Raw genomic sequence first — 15,898 nt, 5'->3', positions numbered from 1 at the left:
CAGTGACGGCTTAGATGTTATATGTGATACTCAGCCAGTTACTCACGTGGTCTCCCTATCTTACAAGGCGCACGCCAGAAGTATGATGGAATACTTTCCACTTGCCTTGATGAGTTCATTGAAACCCACATCATTCTGACTGGTGGCCTTGACAGGCTTTCCCCAGGCTCAGTTGCCCAGAAACGAGGCACAACTGAGAAGGTGGAGGGACTCGGGAGGATCAGGCAAGTCGGGATTCTTCATCAAAATAGGTCTGCAGACACCGTGATTGAGGTAAAAACACGAAGCTGGAGAAACTCAGCTGGTCAACGATGTAGCAAAGATACATCAGCAAAAATTCGGGCTTGAGCCCTTCATGTGGGCAGGCGCCTGAACAAAAAGGTAAGGGGGGAGGGTCAGGAGGAAAAGCAAGGTCCCACAGGCAGGGGAGGAAGGGCACACCAGCAAGGAGGGGGAAGGGGATGACTCTGGGGATGGAGAGCTGGAGGAGAGGGAAGGAGAACGGGGAATGGGCTAGCAGAAACCAGAGAAGTCCATGTTAATGCCGTCCGGATCCCGCACGGAAAATCATGTGCTGTTCCTCCAATTTACGGGTGGTCTTGGTGGGATAATGCATGAGGCCATGGACACTGTCTCAAAGTAATGGGGTGGTCGTTCATGGGAGAGGAGGAAGGTACACCCGGAGGTGGGGGGGAGGGGGGAATCCATGAAATTCTCTCCTCAGGACAGCTGTGCAGGCTCAGTCGTTGAAGACGGTGTTGGATAGACATCTTAAGGAGGTGCTGAGGTCAATTAGTTGTGAGTGGCAGACCAGGTACAAGGGCTGACTCACATCGCCCTGCCCCTCGTGCTCTTCCATGATAAGTGCTGCTCTAACACCGTTCAAGAATTTCAGCACGACCCTGACGTGGGAATATATTATCATTCCATCATCCTCCCAGAATCTAAACCCTGGAGCTCTCTCCTATCAGTCCTGTAGGAGCAGATTCATCAGGAGGACGGCAGCAGGTCAAGGAGGTGGGCCAATTAGTAATAGCAAGATCCAAACATTTTTTTTTAACATTTACACACTTATCAACAGGGCACAGGAGCCGAAGAGGCCATTCAACCCAAAACTTTATGTTTCATATATCTCCATTTTAGAACTGCATAAATGTATCTCAGCTCTTCATAGAAAATGCCAAGTCACAAAGTTCAGAACAGGTCATTTGATCCATTCTCCAAGCCTTGCTAAACACGTTGAGTGTTTAGAGAACAAAAAGAAAATCAATAAAGTGCACAAGAATCCTTAAATGCATCAGGTCAATCACTTTTAATTTGATGAAAAATCATCATTGATTTGGGATACGATCTCCATTCAATTGAACAGTTTCAGACAATTAGCATTCTGTTCATTCTCTTTCCTCTTGTAATTTCTAACCTAATTTAACTCTTTCTGTTTAAAACTCACTATTTGGCATTCACCAGCATTTAACACCCTCTTCTAACTGGCATGCTCAACAGTTCCTGCTCCCACCTTCATGTGTCCTCTCTATTGCACATTGTACCCTGCCATCCTACAGGCGTGCGTGTGCACACACACACACTCATGCACTATACACACACACATGCACACACACATGCACACACTCCTATATACACACACCCATACACTATATACACACTCTATATACACATGCACACACTCCTATATACACACCCATACACTATACACACACTCTATATACACATGCACACAGTCCTATATACACACCCATACACTATACACATGCACACACACTATATACACACACCCATACCCTAAATACACACACCACTTTTCTGCGAATCCTAATCTCTAGCAACTTGCAGTTCTGAGGGAAGGTCATGGTTCTGTTCCTGTCTCCACAGACATTGCGCCACCTGCTGTGTATCTCAAGCATATTCCTGTTTATATGTTATTTTCAGAGTCTGCTCTTTGCATTGGGCCATACACAGGTTCCTGGTGTGATTTTGCTTAGGTGTCTCACGGAGGAAGACTGGTGTTGCCATCCTTTCCCTTCAACCCTTGACAGAGCAACCAACGATTTGCTTGAGGGCCAGTACAACTGTAGGCTCTTGGAGTTGGTGATTTATATATAGTTACCATTGCCAGTTACCAATTATTGCCCATTAAATGTACACAAATTGACCCAGTATTGTACCAGGCTACACCTGGTTTTTTTTACTTACAGCACGGTAACAGGTCATTTTGGCCCATGAACCTGTGCTGCCAAATTTACACCCTGGTACGCTTTGAAGGGTGGGAAGAAGAAACCGGAGCCGCCCCCCCCCCCCCCCCCGGGGGAACGTACAAACACCTTACAGACAGCCCGGGATTCGAACCCAGGACCCGATTGTTCGCGCTGTAGAGGTGTTGTGCTAACTGCTACGTCAACCCTGCTGCCCTATAGAAAAGTTTGAAAAGTAAAATGCTGTCAACAACAAAACTATGAGTATTGCTTCATTACAGTGTTTTCTAAACATGCATTTGTTTCCAATTCATGAGTCTAATCCAGTTAAAACAATAACTATTATCAATGTAGTATTTTAAAAAAATTAAATACCCCAGAGCGTCATTGATTTAAAAAAAGTTTAAAGGTACAGAACAGTAACACGTTCTTCAGGCACCCCCACTACCCAAATACACCCTGTGTGTCTTGGAAATGTAGGAGGAAACCCAGGTAGACACGGGGAGAATGTACAAACTCCTTACAGAGAGTGCCAGATTCGAACCCCTGTTGTTGGCACTGTAACAGCACTAAATGTGCCGCCAAGCTTCACTCAAATGTAGTCAAAGAAAATTTGATTCTAGGTCCAGAAGAAATGATCAAAAATTTGGCCAGTAAAGAAGCATTTAAAGAATGTCTTAAAGATGAAAAATAGAGAGATCAGATTTCAGATTTATTGTCAGAGTACTGTACATACATGACACCACATACAACCCTGAGATTTCTTTATCCTGCGGTCGTGGCAGAATTACTGCTAATTGGTAGTGCAAAAAAAACAAACTGTATGCAGTATAAAACATGTAAACAAACTGACGATGCAACTCAGAGAGAACAAAAAGAAATTCAATAAAGTGCACAAGAATCCTTAAATGAGTGCCTGATAAAGTTTGTCGATGAGGAGTCTGATGGTGGAGGGGTAGCAGCTGTTCCTGAACCTGGTGATGCAAGCCTTGTGGCACCTAGACCTTTTCCCGTTGAGAACAGAGTATGTGCCGGGTGGTGAAGGCCTTTGTTGTTTGCTGCTGCTCTCCGATGGCAGGGTTCCCCATAGATGTGCTCAATAGTGGGAAGGGTTTTGCCTGTGATGTCCTGGGCTGTGTCCACTACCTTTTGGAGGGCTTTCCGCTCAGGGACATTGTGTTCCCAGACCAGATGAAGTGTCGGAAGGAAATTCCAAAGCTAAGGATCCAGTAAAAAAGTAACTCCACTGATATTCAGCTCAGGGATCTCAAACCTAGAACTGCAGGAGCATAGAAGGCTTTTGGGGATGTATAGAGGTAGTTGGTGGAGTTTAAAACGGTTGTTAATAAGGGTACCAATTGTTCGATGTACAGGCAACAAGGATTAGAAAGCTCAAAGGAGGATGGGTCTGCAGGACAGTGTGGGTTATGACATGGGCAGCAGAAATTTGGATGACCTCCATTTCAAGGATGATGAGGATAACGTGTGATACTCTATAAATGACACAGCACCAGCCTTGTTCGTCAAGCAAGCATTCCCAATGCAGCAGTTAGCTTTTTTCCTTATACCAGAAAAGACGGACTTTAAAGAAACTACTTCTACCACTTCAACCAAATTTATTTCCACAGAAAAGTTTTAAAAATACACAGTACCTTCAATAATGTTTGGGACAAAGATATTTTTTTCCCTTTATTTGCCCCGTGTTCCACAGTTTTAAATTTGTAATCAAACAATTCGCATGTGATTTAAAGTGCACATTCCAGATTTTATTCAAGGATATTTGCATACATTTTTTGGTTTGACCATGTAGAAATTACAGCACTTTTTATTCATAGTTACCCCTTTTCTGGACACCATTACGGTTTGGGCATTTGGCTTCACAGGTGTTTTTGAGTCATCAGGTAACATTTAGACCCTGATTCAGTTCTGGGACTCGCATCGTAAGTTGAAATTATTGTTAAGTCGGGGGTCTCTCTGTATGTTTAATTGTTTCACTGGTGCAGGTATAAGAGAGCTAGGCTTGCTTCTAAGCTTTTGATTACCTTTGGAGTCTGTAGATGCCATTTTTTCAACATGGGAGGACCAGATTTGTGCCAATGTAAGTCAAAGAAGCCGTTATGAGGCTGAAAAACAAGAATAAAGTAAGAAGAGATATCGCCCAAATCTTAGGATTACCAAAATCAACAGGTTGGAACATCATTAAGAAGAAAGAGCGGCCTGGTGAGCTCAGTAATCGCAAGGGGACTGGGAGGCCAAGGAAGAATCCACTACTGCTGTTGGCAGAAGAATTCTCATCATAATGAAGAAAAATCCCTTAATGTCTGTCCGACAGATCAGAATAATTCTTCAGGAGGTAGGTGTTGACGTGTCAATGAATACTGTCCGCAGAAGATATCATGAGCAGAAATACAGAGGGTACACTGCAAGATGTAAACCACTAATTAGCCACAGAAACAGGATGGGCATGTGACAGTTCGCCAGAAAGTATTTAGAAGCGCCTGAAGAATTCTGAAAAATGGTCTTGTGGATAGTTGAGACCAAGATTAACTTGTATAAGAGTGATGGCAGGAGCAAATTGTGGAGGCGTAAAGGAACTGCCCAAGATCCAAAGCATCCCACCTCATGGTGGAACATGGTGGTGGTGTTATGGCCTGGGCATGTAAGGCATGTAAGGCTGATCTTTATTGATGATGTAACTGCTGATGGCTGTAGCAAAATTAATTCTGAGGCGTATAAAAACACCCGCTTAAGTTCGAGCAAATTTCTCCAAATTCATCAAACGACACATCATCCCACGGCAAGACAGTGATCCCAAAAATACTGCTAAAGCCACAGAAGAGATTTTCACAGCTAAAAACCGGACAATTCTTGAATTAGTCAGTCTAAATCCAATTGAGCACGGGCTTCCGTACACTAAAGAGAAAACAATAGGACAAGCCCCCGAAACAAGCAGGAGCTGCAGCAGAGGCCTGGCAGAGCATCACCACAGAAGATACTCAGCACCTGGTGGTGTCAATGAATCACAGACCTCAAGCAGGCATTGTGTGCAAGGGATATCAAACAAAGTACTGAACATGACTAATATACATACCATTGCTATATCCCAAATATGTATTATGGTGCCCTGAAATGAGGGGATGATAATAAGTGCTGTAATTTCTAAATGGTCAAACCAAAATGTATACAAATAACCTGGAATAAAATCTGGAATGTGCACTTTAATTACATATGATAATTTAATAACTGTGGAGAACATGGGCAAATAAGGGGGGAAAAAAAGTGTCTTTCCCCAACATTGTGGAGGGCAATGTAGATCACAAAATGCATCTGATTCTTCTCTTAGATTAGACCAGACAGCCAATTGAATGGGGAGATGTTTGGACGTTAAGAGTGGACCATGTACCAGCATTAGCTGCAGGAAATAAAAAAATACTGAACAGGCTGCTTTGAAATTGCAGTGGCTGTAGACAATTTAGCATTCTTTAACTCTGCAGCACAAGTGGAGGAATGTTGAATTCCGGCTGCGAAAGTGAAAGCGCATTAACATGTGCTTTACCCAAACACAAAGCCACATATTCTTCATTTTCATAGATGCTTTGGAACATACCTTGTGTTTCATTTTTCCTTGTTTATGTCAGGGCGGCACAGTCAGCATAGCGGTTACCACGGTGCTCGAGTCCGGAGCTGTCTGTCAGGAGTTTGTACGCTCTCCCCTTGCCCGTGTGGCTTCCCTCCGGGTGCTCTGGTTTCTTTCAAAAACGTATCAGGTGCATCGGTCAATTGGGCAGCACGGGCTCGTGGGCCAAAGGGCCTGTGACCGTGCAGTATGTCTAAATTTCGCATTTAACATAGTTTGAAATGGAACTTAAATTTAAAAAAAGCAGATGGTGGGAATCAGAAATGAACCTAAAAAATGCTGGAAACTCTGGGCAGGCAGGGCAGCATCTGTAGAAAGAGAAACGGGTCAAAGACCATTTTCCAGAAAGGAAACTCTTGTTAGATCTTTGAACCTAAATTAGAATCCATACAGGGCTTCAGATCAAGCTGTGATCACTGTATTAAGAAACATCTGTGCCCCAAATGGATTTTACTAGGTTATGAGTTTAAGGGATTCATTCAAAAGGTGTTTTGCAGCAGGCTAATATCTGCTTTAAAATAGATGAATTGACACCTCGATTGGATAACTTGAAGTTATCAGCCAGAAACATCCATCGTCGTTTTCACAGAGACAGATTCAACAAGACTGGAGAAACAACACCAAGAGAATTTGACTACAGAAAGAGATATAAATGTCAATGCGGCCAGTGTGTTCAGAACAAAGGCTGGAATTAATCCATGAGCTAATGAGCAGAGATTTACGCTGTCCTGGAATAAAGGGACGGGGTTTACAAACGGGGGCTGCTCGGGGTCCGTGTTTCCTACCCGTGTTGCAGGCCTCTGCAGCCCCTTAAACACTGAGCTCTAAACTGAGTTACGCACCTACCGGAAGCCACCACTATCCCCGCCGTAAGTCGCCAAAATGGATCTATATTCACTTTATGGACACGTGCTGATTATAACAGTGACCTAACCTGAACTGCTCACTCGCCACATTCAGACCTCCCACCAAGGTGTCCCTGACGATGCAAGGGCACACACTAGGGGTTAACAAATTGGATTGTAACATGAGTTTGACCTGTCAACTCGTGTACAGGCCAATTGATGGAAAGAATTTAAAAAAAAATGCACGGGTAGGAAAACCACCTCGGAGATGGATTGTCGGCCTGTGTACATGCACCATGTAGCTGCTGCTGGTCAATTTGTAAGGAATCAATGGCTGTCCAGGTAGAAAATGGTATCAGCTCTTGCATGCAATGGCTGCCTTCCTTACCCATAATCTCCTATGCCGCTGGAACGCCAGAGGACGGCCATTGCTCCTGCCCAAGCTCAGCTCCATGCCAGTCCATTCTGCTCCCTGCTGGCCCCCTCCACTCCCCCGACAGCCCACTCAACTCCCTGCCGGCCCAACAGCATTTCCCCCCCCCCCCCCCAACCCTGACAGGGTTCTCCCTGGCTCCAACTCCACGCTCATCCCGGTCCCAACAACACCCCCTCTGCCCCACGCCCCCTGCCCCAATTCCACGCCTGCCCTGACCACTTACCTTTTGGAGGCCAACACAGGGAACAGAGGATACCCTGCGGGGCCGCCAGCAACGCGGTGAGTGAGTGGCATATCACTCACCGCATCACAGAAGAGGCGGGAAAGCCCTTCAATTGCCTTGTCTCTGGGTCCAGTATGTAAGGGGCTCCAGGAGCCTGCTACACAGGTCAGGTACACAGATCCCTAGCAGGCCCAGTTTGTAAACACCTACTGATGCCATCTTCCACCCAGGCAGCCATCTATCGATTACAAATTGTCCAGCAGCAGCTACAGTATGTCTATACAGGTCGGCAATCCACCTGACGCTGGTTACACTCATGTTACAATCCAATGATAAAACCCTAAGAGTTACAGCACAGAAACTGGCCCAGTGAATCAATTCCAAAGTCCAAGAAGTCATTTTTATGCGAATCCTCTCTGTATTGCCCAGTCAGTTGTTTACATTTCTTTATTTGTTTACATGTGCACATTGTGTAGTTATTTTTTTTTGCACTGTCAATAAATACGAATTCTGCCTCGCCTGCAGGAAAAAGAATCACAGGATTGTATGTGGTGTCATGTATGTACAGTACTCTGACAATAAATCTGAAATCTGAGGGTAATGGTGGAAGGTTGTGTTTCTGACTGGAAGTCAGTAAACAGTGGTGTTGCAGGAATCGATGCTGGGACCTTTGATGTTTCTAATGCAATGGATAAGAACAGACATCAGATACATACGTTTGCTAATGACATGAAAATTAGTGGAATAATAGTTTGAGGGTACAGCAGGACATAGTCTGGGAAGTTGGGCAGAGTGGTGGCAGATGGAATTTAATTCAGACAAGTGTGATGTAATGGGATTTGATACATCAACTATGTACAGTAAATGGCATGGACATTAGGAGAATCAATGTACTTAAGATTTTTATTATCATGTACTAAAACAGAAAATGTGATATTACACAAAATTTCCTTTAGTCTAACATAAGGCAGACGAACTTAGCTATCAGCAGAAATTGCCCAGCCCCCCGCCTTATAGCCAGAGAAGGAGAAGTAAAAGGAAGTCCCTCCAGAGTCACCAACCATCCATGGCTTTTCCTCCAGTGTGCCTCCACACAGCCTTCAGTCCAAACCATCATCAACCTGAGCTCCAGACGCACTCCCCTGACACAATTAGGAAGCCCCCAGCACCTTCTTACATCCTGGCTCCGATACCTGCACTGGCGTTCCCGCTAAGCAGTGGGCACGCATGTGTGGCCCACGCACAGGCAGTGTGCGCATCCGCACAAAATGAGCCGCGTGTGCCTGCTCACGCGCACAGACGGGCACACAGTCATTCCCTTTGTGCATACACACACAGGCCGTTTGTGTGCACGCATGCATGGGAACACTGCCAGGTAGCCCCTTGTCCTGAGCCAATTTCCGCAGTCCGTAGCAGTGTGTGAGTCCCTTGACTGCAGTTGCCAGAAGCTTTCAGCCTGCGTGAAGATCTTGGTGACAAATTCAAGTTCTCTGAGTGGTGGTACAGGTTATAAGGTGGAGACATTTGGCATGCTTGCCTTCACAGGCTGAGCCATTCAGTGTCAGTTCTGCAAAGCATTGGTTAGGTTCCACTTGGAGTACCGAGTACAGTCCTGATTCACCACAGGAAAGATGTGCAGGGAGGTGGGACAAGATAGGGGTGTTTGGTTCGGTGCGGACTAGAAGGCCCTAATGGCCTGTTTCAGTGCTGTAATTGTTATGTTATTTATGTTATGACAGTGGAGAGAGTGCAGAAGAGATTCACAAGGATGTTTCTCAGAATGAAGAGCCATAGCGACAAGGAGAAATTAGAGTGTAGGACACTTTGTTTGAGGGGCATATGCAGGGCAAGAAATCAGGGGGACAGGTTTAAGGAGAGCAGGGAAAATCTAAAGGCGAATGAAGGGGTGTTTTTGTCACACAGGGTGGTTCTGCCTCATAGAAGCAGGTATAATTCCAAAATTTAAAAGGCATTTGGACAGCAGTGGAATAGAAGATTATGGACCTGATGCAGACAGATGAAAAGAATTTAGATAGGCTTCAGAGTCGAGATGGACAAATGAAGGGTATGTGTGAAACTGGTTCGATGAGTCCCAAGGGCAGTGAATCTGAACACAGGCTGGTTGAACAGTAGTTTTTATTTACACACGTAGGGAAGTTGCAACAGGGGTAAAAGACGCACACATACACACATTGGCCAGATTAAACAGCAGGTTACATTCATGTAACAATCCAATGTGTAAACCCTAAGAGTTACAGCACAGAAACTGGCCCATTGAGTCACAGCCACTCGCGGATAGAGAGCTAAACAGTCAAGATACAACAAACGATACCCACCAACCCCTGATCCCTCTCCCAGTCATGGCTCTTCATCTCAACTCAACTTAGGAGCATCATTTCAAGACGCACAACCCTTTGTGTCTGCGCACACTTGACAACATCGCTGCAGCGTTGCCCATGGACCCCAACCGGGAGTGGAGCCGAGGTTCGCCCCAGAAGAAAAGAGCTACCTCTCAGATGTGGAGGGCTGTCCGGCCCAAGTTTCCAGGAGGCGATTGGAGGGGGCTAATGACCAGCTGCGCGCTGACCTATGGCCAGCGTCCGGGCGGAGAGGTCGCGTGACCCTCTGTAGTCTCCGCGACCATCAAGGCGGAGAGGTCACATGACCCTCTGCAGTCCACGCGACCATCAGGCGGAGAGGTCACATGACCCTCTGCAGTCCGCACGACCATCAGGTGGAGAGGTCACATGACCCTCTGCAGTCCGCACGACCATCAGGTGGAGAGGTCACATGACCCTCTGCAGTCCACGCGACCATCAAGGCGGAGAGGTCACATGACCCTCTGCAGTCCACGCGACCATGTCTATGTGCCGTTGAGCGCTATGAGAGGTGACCATTTTGAAAGGCCAGGCGACTCACTGCAGGGAACTTTCAACTCTGCACCGAAGGTTTAAGCTGGTGAACGAGGCGCCAATCACAAGTAGGCTTTGTTCCGGATAGAGACGGGCTTCTCACTTGGTGTTGAGGCACTGGCCCAGGCGAGAACTGAGGTCGAAAGCGTTTTGTTAAAAACTGATCACCGGCTTGGCGGGAGGAAGAGTGGGAGAGAGCAGAGAAGCTGGGAGTGTCCGTTTCAGGACAGAGGGTGGAATTTGGAAGAGCTTGGCCAAGGCACTCCCAGGTGAAACGGGTGGCATAAGTAACGCGGGCCGAATGCCTCCGTTCGACATCACGGGGACGAAATTCTGAAACTCCAGCGAGGTTTTTACCCTCGTCAGTGGATCCCCCCAAAAAAGACCGTTCTCCTCCACTTCATGGATGGAGCGAGGGCTCGTCGCGGCAGCTGCACGACCACCACGTGGGAGGTGCCCAGCGACCGTTTATTTCAAATTCCGCGCGTGCCCCTTTCGGGGCGGTGCGAGCTCCGCCCCCCGCGCCGCCGGTGACGTCATAACGCCTGCCCGAGGCACGTGCTGGGCTTCCCCCCCCCCCGACGGCGGCATCCCGCCACGAGAATGTGCGTCGCCACAGGCTGTTCGTTAAATAACGAAACTAGTACATGAACTAATGACCACAGGAGGAAAACGAGGCTGGAGAAACTCAGCTGGTCAAACTGTGCCCTTTTACGTAGCAAGGGGAAAAGATACCGACCCAACGTTTCAGGCTTGAGCCTTTCGTCCAGTTACGGACAAATGTCAGCAGGCGTCCGAACAAAACGGTAGAGGGGAGGAGCACGGGGCAATAGGTGGATGAGAAGGGGGGGAGCACCAGCAAGTGGGGAGGGGCACGGGGCAATAGGTGGATGAGAAGGGGGGAGGGAACACCAGCAAGTGGGGAGGGGCACGGGGCAATAGGTGGATGAGAAGGGGGGAGGGAACACCAGCAAGTGGGGAGGAGCACGGGGCAATAGGTGGATGAGAAGGGGGGGGAGCACCAGCAAGTGGGGAGGGGCACGGGGCAATAGGTGGATGAGAAGGGGGGAGGGAACACCAGCAAGTGGGGAGGAGCACGGGGCAATAGGTGGATGAGAAGGGGGGGGAGCATCAGCAAGTGGGGAGGGGCACGGGGCAATAGGTGGATGAGAAGGGGGGAGGGAACACCAGCAAGAGGGGAGGAGCACGGGGCAATAGGTGGATGAGAAGGGGGGGGAGCACCAGCAAGTGGGGAGGGGCACGGGGCAATAGGTGGATGAGAAGGGGGGAGGGAACACCAGCAAGTGGGGAGGAGCACGGGGCAATAGGTGGATGAGAAGGGGGGGGAGCACCAGCAAGTGGGGAGGGGCACGGGGCAATAGGTGGATGAGAAGGGGGGAGGGAACACCAGCAAGAGGGGAGGAGCACGGGGCAATAGGTGGATGAGAAGGGGGGGAGCACCAGCAAGTGGGGAGGGGCACGGGGCAATAGGTGGATGAGAAGGGGGGAGGGAACACCAGCAAGTGGGGAGGAGCACGGGGCAATAGGTGGATGAGAAGGGGGGGCACACCAGCAAGTGGGGAGGAGCATGGGGTAATAGGTGGATGAGGAGGGGGACACACCAGCAAGTGGGGAGGAGGGATGGCTCTATGAATTGAGAAGGAAGGGGGGGGTGGGGTAGTTGTAAGCTGTGAGCTCAGGGAGGAGAGAAGGCACGAGTGATGTCAGCAGGGTTCAGGCGCCAGGTTTAATTGTTGTGGGGGGGAGGCAGTGAGAGATTAGTTGATCAAGGCATGTTCAATTGAGACAAATGATTAGAGCTACAAAGCAATTGAGTTATAACCATATACAGCACAGAACAGGCCAGTTTGGCCCTACTAGTGCATGCCGGAACAAATTAACAGGTAGAGAGTAATAAAAGGAGGGACAGCTATTGGAGTGGCCGGTAGCAGAGTTGGGTTGCATTGAATTTGTCTAGTGGCTGAGGAAGAGCTTTCTGCTCATAAGGTAAGGGCGGTAAGTTCCTTTAGGATGTTTCCACTTCGATTGGGGGCGATAAATATGAGAGGTCTTAGCTTTAGGCTGAAAGGGGAGAGGTATAAAGGGAATGTTTTCTACTCTGTGGTGGGAGTGTGGAATGAGCTGCCATCTGATGTAGTGAATGCAGATTCAATCTTGAGTTTTTGAAAATAAATTGGAAAAATGCATGAATGGGAATGGTCTGGAAGGTTATGGAATGAGAGCAGGTCAGTGGGACTAACTAGTTTCATTGGTTGGCACAGACCAGAAGGGTCTAATAGCCTATTTACTGTAATCTTTTATGGTTCTAAGACAAGGGGAGAATGGGGAGAGGTCCAGTAGAAACTGGAGAAGTCGACGTTAATGTCATCCAGTTAGAGAGCGCCCAGTCAGAAAACTGCGTGTTGCTCCTCCAGTTTGGTCTTAATGGGCATGAGGCCATGGACAGACAAGTCAACGTGGGAGTGCAGAATTGAAGTGGTTGGCCACTGGGAGATCCCTGTCATTAATGTGACAGAGTGAAGGTGCTCAGCGAAGCGATCTCCCTATCTGGGTCAATTAGAACACATGGTTCTTTGTGTGAGCAATAATTTATTCATGATCCTGACTTTATTTTGTAACTAAATCAAGGCTTGTATCTTTAAAATGCACTTGTATCAGCAACAAATCTGAGAACATTACTACCTTTACACATCATTCACAGCCAGTGTCAATGTTGAGTCCTGAACGTGTCACTTCTACACCATCTCTGGTACTCCCATTGTGATCTCCTCTACATTGGACTGACTGGACACACTCTGGGAGATCACTTTGTTGAGCCCCTTGGCTCTGTCTGCTGCAATAAAGTGGATCTCCCAGTGGGGGCCCCCCCCCCCCCCCCATTTCAATTCCCTGCCCCATTCCCATGATGACATGTCTGTCCATGATCTTCTGCATTGCCAGACAGACCACCTGCAAAGTGGAGCAACAAAACCTCTGGGTGCCCTCCAATCAGATGGTGTTAACATCAGCTTCTGTGATTGCTGTTAGCCACAATCCCATTTCTCCTCTTTCCCCCAGCTCTGCATTCACAGCCACCCCCTTCTGTCAATCAATTCTTACCTTTCCTCTCATGTCCTAGTCATTTGGCCTCTTGGCTATTGACCTGTGCTTGTCCCTCTGCCCTGTCTTTCCTCCTTCTCCCAGCTTCCATTCAGGTGCCTGCCTGCTGTTTGCTCATGCCCTGAGGGGCTTAGTCCCACAGCGGTGATGATATATCTTTACCTCCTGTAGCTGCTGTGAGACCTGCCTGAGTTCCTCCAGTGCTTTGGGGCTTTTACTACAATGACAGCATTTGCAGACTTTTACTCCATTTCAATTTTCATCAGTTTTGTTGTCTGCAGCCAGGCCAATTTCCTGATTGGTTGGCATTAATATCATGGCCATTTAAGATCTATTGCAGGGAGTAATGAATTAATTGTACAGTAGAGGTTTCACTCAAATTAATATCTGAGACATCAGTTTTTAAAAAGTGCTGAGTTACTCTTTGTGGTTTATAGATGTACATTGATAAGTTTTGGTAAAATGGTCAGTGACCTTTTACCGAATCTGAAGCTTTTCTTTATGATGTCTTGATAATTTGATAGGCTGGCATGGTTAGCGTCTGTAAGGAGTTTGTAATTAAAAATTGGACTGTGATTTAAAAAAAACCCATTGGTTATAACTTCTCTCAAGCAATCCTGAATACAGGCAGCATACATCTCAAGATCCTGTGATAGTTGTGTATCAGTCACTTTTAATAGGTTAATCAGTGGTTCTCGACCTTTTTAAGTATTCCCTATGCCATCGGTGCTCTGTGATTAGTAAGGGATTGCTTAAGGTGGAACATGGGTGGAAAGAAAATGTTTGAAAACCCTGTTTTAATCGCCCCCCCCCCCCCTCATTGACTTATGTGCATGGTTTCAGAACTCCAATGACAATTTTTCTCAAGTCAAATATTTCAGTAACAATTGGGTCCAGAGCAGTGGTTCTCAACCTTCCCTTCCCACCTACATCCCACCTTAACCAATCCCTTACTAATCACAGAGCACCGATGGCAGAGGGATTATGAGTGGAAAGAAAAAGTGGCGAGCCAATAGGTTAATGGATGTAAAAGCCCAGAAGGAGGAGAGGAGGTGCATAGGCCAACAGGTGGATATGGATGGGATTGTAGAGGAGAAAAAGCTGAAGTGGTAGGAGGGGGCTTGGAGAGGAAAGGGGGTAGAGAGCTGGAGGAAAGGAGACTGAGGAGAGAGAGAGAGAGAGAGAGAGATGCTAATGGAAACTGGAGAAGTCGATGTTAATGCCATCTGGTTGGACCGAGCACAGATAGAATATTAGCTGTTCCTCCAATTTCCATATCCACCTCTTACGTGTTAGCCCGTTCTCCTCCTCCTCCTGCCCCGACTTCCCTCCTCTCCTCCCCAACTCTTTGTTCACACACCTGTCTGCTGTTTGCTCATACCTTGATGAAAGGCTCGAACCAGGAATGTTGGTCATGTGACCCTTTGTCTTCCTATAGACAGTGCTGAGTTTCTCCAGTACCTTTTTGTGTTTTGCTCTGCAAACTTCCACATTTGACAAAATGGAATCTCTTTGATGACGAATCCCAAATTAGAGTTGATCATATTAATCATTTCAACGAATATTTTCGTCAAACCCTCCGTCTATTAAAAGAAGTTTGTATCCCAAATTTATGAAGGAGCATCCTCCTTCTGGCTTCATGCACTCGAATCCCTTTAGAGAGCAGGGCTATTAGCTGGATTAAAATTTGGTGAATTAACATCTTTGCAGAGGATGTCTTTGGTCAAATTGAGTGGGCTTTAAAAATTTTGTAAGAAGGCAGCACTTGTGAAGAAGGTCCAAGATGTGTGGCTGCGGGATCACTGGAGGCGAATCCGTGGGCATTCAGTCTGAAGGGGCTCTTTTCCTGAATTGTTAGGGGTGCCGGGCGACACTCTTGGCATCTTTGTTTCCCTTGAGGCAGATGGGATTTGAAGCAATGTTGTGTATTATTTGCGTGACAATAAAAAGAAACGTGAACCATAAAGAAAAGGAACCTTGAACGATAGTTTAAACAAGTTTATGGAATGGAAGTGGGCAGTGTACTTTCCATTTTGCTTTTGAATGGAGAATAATGAAGTAAGAGCCTCAGAAAGACAATGATAACAATGGCAAATTGGTGGTTCTGCTGTAACAGTTGGTACTACACAAGACCATGAGACATAGGAGCAGAATTATGCTATTCAGCCCATCTTGTATGCACTGCCCTTTCAAACCATGGCTGATGTATTTTTTTTTCTCTTAACCCCATTCCCTTGCCTTCTCCCTGAATCTTTAACACCTTAAGACAGGAGTGGAATTAGGCCATCCAGTCCATCAAGCCTTCCCTGCCATTTCCGTCATAGCTGATTTACTATCCTTTTCAACCGCGCTCTCTTGCCTTTGCCTTGTACCCCCTTGATTTCCTTCCTGATCAAGAGGCTATCAACCTCTGTCTTGAAAATCCCCAATGCTTGGCCTCCCCAGCTGCCCGCAGCAATGAATTCCACAGATTCACCACCCTCTGGGTAAAGAAATTCCTTCTCATCTCTGTTTT

The 15,898-nt window shown here is 47.0% G+C and overlaps 1 protein-coding gene and 1 long non-coding RNA gene across 5 annotated transcripts in view; one reads left to right on the top strand and one right to left on the bottom strand.

Moving 5' to 3' along the window:
- Positions 1 to 3,740: 3,740 nt before the first annotated feature.
- Positions 3,741 to 7,599, bottom strand: LOC138747858 (uncharacterized). Its single transcript, XR_011347692.1, has 3 exons — positions 7,352 to 7,599; positions 5,818 to 6,155; positions 3,741 to 4,333 (listed from the first exon to the last, which is right to left on the bottom strand). It is a non-coding gene; the product is annotated as an uncharacterized lncRNA (long non-coding RNA).
- Positions 7,600 to 10,087: 2,488 nt separating this feature from the next.
- LOC138748889 (synaptotagmin-1-like) overlaps positions 10,088 to 15,898 on the top strand; it is a 164,526-nt gene continuing 158,715 nt past the window's right edge. For 3 of the 4 annotated variants that reach the window (XM_069909764.1, XM_069909761.1, XM_069909760.1), the window contains exon 1: positions 10,089 to 10,331. The gene's annotated coding sequence lies outside the window, so the exon portion shown is untranslated. Of the gene's footprint in view, positions 10,332 to 15,898 lie in introns of all 4 variants that reach the window. The other variant, XM_069909762.1, reaches the window with a different exon arrangement.

This window comes from Narcine bancroftii, chromosome 13, assembly GCF_036971445.1.
Source record: "Narcine bancroftii isolate sNarBan1 chromosome 13, sNarBan1.hap1, whole genome shotgun sequence".
Classification (NCBI taxonomy): Eukaryota; Metazoa; Chordata; class Chondrichthyes; order Torpediniformes; family Narcinidae; genus Narcine; species Narcine bancroftii.
Note: the sequence above shows the minus strand (reverse complement) of the source record. Positions and strands in the feature narration are given on the sequence as shown.